We start from the raw sequence: 7,500 nt of genomic DNA on the forward strand, positions 1-7,500 counted from the left end.
TAGGTCCATACGTACATACATACATATATACGTACATACAGACATACATACTTACGTACAAACATACGTATATACATACGAGCCTACATACGTGTTTACATACGTACGTACATACGTGCATGCATACGTGCATACATTACATGCATACATACGTGCATACATTACATGCATACATACGTGCATACATACGTGCATACATACGTCCATACATACGTGCGTAGATAATGCTTACATACGTGCATACTTTCCAGGATGTGCCACCCTTGAAACTTTCCAGGTAGTGCCACCCTCGGAATTTTCGAGGATGTTCCACCCTCGGCCGAACTTTTCAGGATGTGCCACCCTCGGAACATTCAATGATGTATCATGGTTCTCCCATCGAAATTCCACCCTTGGAACTTTCCAGGAATTACCACACTCGGATCATTCCAGGATGTACCATGGTACTCCCCACAAAGTGCCACCCATGAGACTTTCCAGGAAATGCCACCCTCGGAAATTTCCAAGATGTGTCAAGGAACTCCCCACGAAGTTTCACCCTCAGGAAGTGCCACCCTCTGAACTTTGCAGGATGTGCCACCCTCGGAACTATACAGGATGTTCCACACTCGGAACATACCAGGTTGTGCCATAGTGCTCCCCACAAAATTCCACACATGGAACTTTCCAGGAATTACCACCCTCGGTACTTTGCAGGATGTACCAGCCTCTGAAATTTCCAGGATGTGACATGGGGCTTCCCACGAACCGCCACCCTCGAAACGTTCCAGGAAGTGCCACACTGGGAACTTTCCAGGAAGTACCACCCTCGGAATTTTCCAGGATCCGTCCTGGGCCTCCTCACGAAGTGCCACCCTTGGAACTTTCCACAAGTTCCAGCCTCACAACATTCCAGGATGTGCCATGTTGTCCCCCACGAAGTGCCACCCTCAGAAATATCCAGGAAGTGCAGCCCTCGGAACTTTCCAGAAAGTGCCACCATCGAAACTTTCGATAAAACGTCCGTACATACATACGTACGTACATACATACGTACGTAAATACGTACGTACATACATACGTAGTACATACGTAGTACATACGTACATACATACTTGCGTACATACATACATACATCCATACGTAAATACATACATACATACGTACGTACATACATACGTACGTACTTACATAAGTACGTAAATGCTTACATACGTACGTACATACTTACGTACATATGTACGTTCACACGTACATACATACATACATGCATACATACGTACATATATACGTACTTATATACACACATACATACGTACGCACATACGTACGTACGTACATACGTGCATACATACATGCTTACATACGCGCATACATACGTGCATACATACGTGTGTACATAGTGCATACATATATGCATATGTATATGCATACGTACGTGCATACATACATACGTACATACATACGAACATACGTGCATACATACGGGCCTACATACGTGCATATATAGATGCATACATACGTGCATACTTACGTGCGTACATTGTGCATACATACGCGCATACGTACGTGCATACGTAGTACATACGTACATACATACTTGCGTACATACATACATACATCCATACGTAAATACATACATACATACGTACGTACATACATACGTACGTACTTACATAAGTACGTAAATGCTTACATACGTACGTACATACTTACGTACATATGTACGTTCACACGTACATACATACATACATGCATACATACGTACATATATACGTACTTATATACACACATACATACGTACGCACATACGTACGTACGTACATACGTGCATACATACATGCTTACATACGCGCATACATACGTGCATACATACGTGTGTACATAGTGCATACATATATGCATATGTATATGCATACGTACGTGCATACATACATACGTACATACATACGAACATACGTGCATACATACGGGCCTACATACGTGCATATATAGATGCATACATACGTGCATACTTACGTGCGTACATTGTGCATACATACGCGCATACGTACGTGCATACATACATACTTACGTATATAGGAGCGTACATATGTCATACATACGTACATAATACCTACATACATACCAGGAAATAGCTCATCCTCGGAACTTTCTAAGAATTCCTTGGAACTTTCCTGGAAGTCCCATCCTCGGAACTTTCAGGTACGTTCCGATGAGGGGTAATTTCTTCCTGTAAAGTTCCAAGTATTTCCTGGAGAGGGAGGAATTACTTCGTGGGACGATCTGAGGAGGAGGAGGAATTACTTCCTGTAAAGTTTCAAGGAAAGGAAGGAAGGGGTAGAATTCCTTCCTGGAAAGTTCCAAGGATGGTGAGGAAGGGGAGGAGTTACTTCCTGGAATTTTCCGAGGAAGGGGATGAATGGGAGGAATTATTTCCTGGGAAGTTCCGAGGAAGGGGAGGAAGGAGAGGAATTACTTCCTTGAAAGTTCCGGAGAGGAGGAATTACTTCCTGGAAACTTCTGAAGAGGGGCGCCCATCATGCTGCTGCGGAATTTGGATGCTCCAATAATGTGCAACGGCACGTGCATGATAATCTATATTTATACTCCCGAGTTTTACAAGCAACCATCTTGGACCGGCCGCTGGTCAAGATGTTCTTATAACTCCAGTGTCCCTCCCTCCCTCCGATACGATCTACAAGTTTAAGCGGCTTCAATTTCCTGTCAAACTCTCATTTGCAATGGCAATAAATAAGGCACAGGGTCAATCATTGCAAATGGTTGGTTTAAATCTCACAGAGGAAGTGTTCTCCCACAGTCAACATTACGTTGGATGCTCCCGTGTTGGCAGGCCACAAGTCTATACATTTGTGCATCAGAAGGGAAAACGAGAAACGTTGCCTACAAAGAAGCGCTCCACTGAAAAGACAGCATTTCTTCACATCTTCCGAATCCCCCCAGTCATCGGCCGCCTCAAAAGCTTTGTACTTGCCGTGCCAGCCAACATAAGTCAATGACACACAACTTCACTCATTCACTCTATCTCTCTTTCTCAACCTCTTTCTCTCTCACATACACACACACACACACACACACACACACACACACACACACACACACATACACGCACACCCACACATGCACGTCCATTTCATATATCTTTCAATTTCTGCTTTCTGCAAATAAAACTTTTACAGATACAACTGCTTACAAAAATTGGGATTAATGTATAATTTCTTTCTATGTTCATAATTAAATAAATGTTTTAATGATTATACAGACCTCCAATAGAATAGCTCTCAGAAACAGACTACGTACAAATTCTTTCGTCACAACTCTTGGAGCCATTTTCTAACAGGGAGTTGATAAAATCTTCAAACAGCTAGAGGCTCCAATCAAAACAGAGGACCCGAAATGATAAGGTTGAGAAACGCTGTTATAGATTATGCCTAACCGAAAACGATCACAGCGATCCAAACAGGCCAGATGAAACTGGGTTTAGCTGCTGGTAGAATATAACTCTAAAATACGTATTCCATGTCCTTTTCAATTCTTATTCTTGGCAGAATTCTTTGTACTGTAATATAACAACCATATACATGCATGTGTATATGTATTTATGCACATGCTTTCATGTACACACACACACATGCAGAAACACACATACACTCAGATGATTATGTATATGTGTACGTATGTTTGCTTTGAAATAACAAAGAGACAGAGAGAGAGAGAGAGAGAGAGTAGTTATGGGAGTTTGTGGTAACTAAGACAGAGCTAAACTTTTGTTCATATCAGGCAAAAGGAATTAATCAAAATTTCCTGTTAAATTTACCTGCAGCACAATTCACATCAATAAAGAGTTATCTGTTAACTTAGCATTGATTGCCTTTGGGAAGTCTTGTGACAGTAAAAATGTGATTGCATATGAGAGTGCACATGTGTGTATTTCTATGCATGTGTATATGTATGTGTGCATGTGTGGATAATGCGATTTGACCTGTGACTGATCCTAATGTAAAGACCATTAGCATTTGTGTTATAGCCCCCTCTGAGCAGTTTTACCAAGAAGTTCATTTGAAATCCAGGGAGCATTTGATGAACAAATGAAAACCTTCTTTGGCTTTAGATTATCAGTGGAGTTCATAGAGGTGATGTTTTCCATTAGGTCAGATGGCTTCAGATTGGCAAGAACTACAGCAACTGTAACAAAGATTCACAATCAACCAGCTTCCTTGTTTGTAACCCTACAGGACATTCATTGATTGAATAATATCAATTCCATATCCAGAACATGGAATCTTATCTATCTGACTGTCTAAATAGCTAAGAATTAAGCTATTGGTCTTCTGGCAAGCAACAATATTATATTCCTACATCTAAAGAATCCTTTCGTGTTAATTCTAAATGACAGAACATTCCATTTTACTTCTTATGAAACTTATTTAAACTTACATTGATTTTCAGAAAATTATTTTTGCTCAGCAACTCTGTCACAAACAAACCCCAGAAGATATAATTATCTCTCCCTCTTCCTCTCTATCTCCCTCTCTCTGTATATATATATATATATATATATATATATATATATATATATATATATATATATATAATAGATAGATAGATAGATATACACACATTTATATATATATATATATATATATATATATATATATATATATATATATATATATATATATATGCATAAGTGTGTACATATTATATACATACATATTATATATGAATATATATATATACATACATGCATATATATCTCGCTACACATCTATCTATACACGTGTGTGTGTATATATATATATATATATATATATATATATACACACACACACATTTTTTAGCATAGAGATGTGTGTGTGCGTGTGTGTATGTGCGTGTGTGTGTGTGCGCGCATGTGTGTGTGTGTGTGTGTGTGTGTGTGTGTGTGTGTCTGTGTGTGTGTGTGATGTGTGTATTTGTTCTGCTTCAGTCAGGATCAATAGCCAAATGTCTATTCTCAGTGTAGCCAATTTGAATGATTTAAAAATATTCCATAGATAATATCTATCTTTTTTTAAACAAACTGGCTATATTTACATTCAGATTGTAAAGCCAGACCAAAACAAGGGTTATCCAGTAATATCATTCTCCATTGGTTGCTTAGCAACTGATATAAATAGTGAATAGATTCTGAGAGGAAACCCTTCTGCTTCAGAGCATATTTACTCAATCAAAGCATGTCTGTAACTTCTACCTGAGATATATATGTTGAAGAATTTACAAAATATTCCAGACAATATTGTGTGTACAAACATTAGTTAAATATTTAAATTTCATTAGCTTTGGTCATTTGTTTAGATATTGACAGAAATTTGAGAATTTGCTTTATAATATTGGAAATGAAAATGTAAACCAGATGGAAAACAATTTTTTTTTTGTATTTTCATTGCTTAATATTTTTAGGTGCAAGCATAGCTCTGTGAAGGTGCATGGCTCAATGGTTAGAGCATCAGGTTCATAATCATGAGGGAGTGAGTTTGAATCCTGGACTGGGCTGTGTGTTGTGTTCTTGAGCAAGACACTTTATTTCACATTGCTCCAGTTTCATTCACCTGTAGGATTGAGTTGCGATATCACAGGTGCCATTCTATATCAGCCTTTGCCATTTCCTTGGATAACATTGGTGATGTGGAGAATAGAGGCTGGTATTCATGGACATAAACAACCTTGGTGCAATCCTAGAAAGTTACCACAAAAGGGGGGGGGGTCTTTTTTTATGGCTCTGAGATAAGAAGTTTGCTTCTCAACCACATAGTTTCAGATTTAGTCTCACTGTATGGCACCATGAGCGTCTTTTAATATGGCCCTGGGCTGATCAAAGCTTTTTGAGTGAATTGCTGACAGTAACTATGAGAAGCTCATTGTGTGTGTGTGTGTGTGCATGTGCATACTTATGTGTGTGCATGCATGTGTGTGTGTGTGTGTGTGTGTGTGTTGTGTGTGTGCATGCACATGAATGTTTGTGTATCTTTGTCTTGAGAGTGTGATAGTTGCAAAATAATTGACACCATCATACAAGTAGAACATTTCCAGTCTTCTGTGAAAATATGTCTGGTCATGGGGAGATATTACCTCACTTGGAAACAGTTGAGTGTTAATTTATTTATTTATGTGTTTCAGCCAAGTGGCTGCGGTCATGCTGGTGCACCGTGGAAACTTTTTATCAATAACCTCCATCTGACCCATGGAAGCATGGAAAAGTAGACATTAAAACAACGATGTTGATTATCATGGTGACAGTAAGGATTAAGAGGTGGTATCCTATATAGTTTTCAGGTTCTCTGAAATCAGTGCGATTGATGCCATAAATATTCCTTATATATTGTTACAAGCTGATGATTGCAGGAGAGGCTTGGGCAGGGAAGTTATTACAGAAGGTCAATATTCTGAAGAGATACAGCTTGAGCATCGTGAGATGAAGGACCAACACATGGTTTGTAAATTCATAATAACTTGTTGGCATTTCATTTAGTGTCTACAAAAGAAATTAAAGTAATTGTGTTCAAGTTGGAGTGGTTTAGTCCAGTTCTACCCTTATCCAACATGCTTATAATCAAAAGTTGTCCTACCCAGACCATGCCAGCTAATTTTCTGAGAGTGCATCTAAAACTCTTGGTGTTAGGAAGGGCATCCTTGGCGTTAGGAAGGGCATCCTTTGGCGTTAGGAAGGGCATCCAGCTGTAGAAACTCTGCCAGATCAGATTGGAGCCTGGTGCAGCCATCTAGTTCACCAGTCCTCAGTCAAATTGTCCAACCCATGCTAGCATGGAAAGCGGACTTTAAACAATGATGATGATGATGATGATGAGGATGATGATGAACTATATTATCTGAGGTGTTCTTCGTGGTTTTCAGACAATATGTAACAGAATAAAACAGGTGCTGGAGTTTATGTGATTTGCTGATGCGGCACCTGCCTTGGTAAGGCCACAGTCCAGTGACTGAAAGAATAATAGAATGACTTAAATAAATTAAAAGAAAACTTTGTTATTCAATTTTTCCTTTTTTTGTTGGGTGGGGTTTCAATTATTGACATTACCTGTTAGTAGTAATTCCTGACACAAGTTTGCCCAAATCTCTAACAGTTCCAACAATATATCATCTAAGACTGACAGTTTATTTGTTGATCTGAAAGAATGAAGGGCAAAACTGAGCTTGGGAGAGTTTTGAATTCAGAACATAGAAAGTCAGAACAAATAATTCAAAGCACTCTCTGTGATACTCCAATTGGAAAAGTCTGAAGGATGGCATGGGTATATCTTGAAATAACTTTAATCATTGGTCTGCTTGATTACTTGATTAGTGTTGTAGAGTTTAAGGTTAAACATTAGCAATAACAAAAAAGAAGGTTTTAACCTTTCTCCTCTCTTTCCACTTTAATACAAAGAGAAGAGGGAGGAGGAGGAGGAAATGGATAAAAAGGAAGAAAAATATGAAGAAGAAAAACAAGGAAAATGACGT

This window comes from Octopus bimaculoides, chromosome 10 (genome assembly GCF_046866305.1).
Source record: "Octopus bimaculoides isolate indiv1 chromosome 10, ASM4686630v1, whole genome shotgun sequence".
Classification (NCBI taxonomy): domain Eukaryota; kingdom Metazoa; phylum Mollusca; class Cephalopoda; order Octopoda; family Octopodidae; genus Octopus; species Octopus bimaculoides.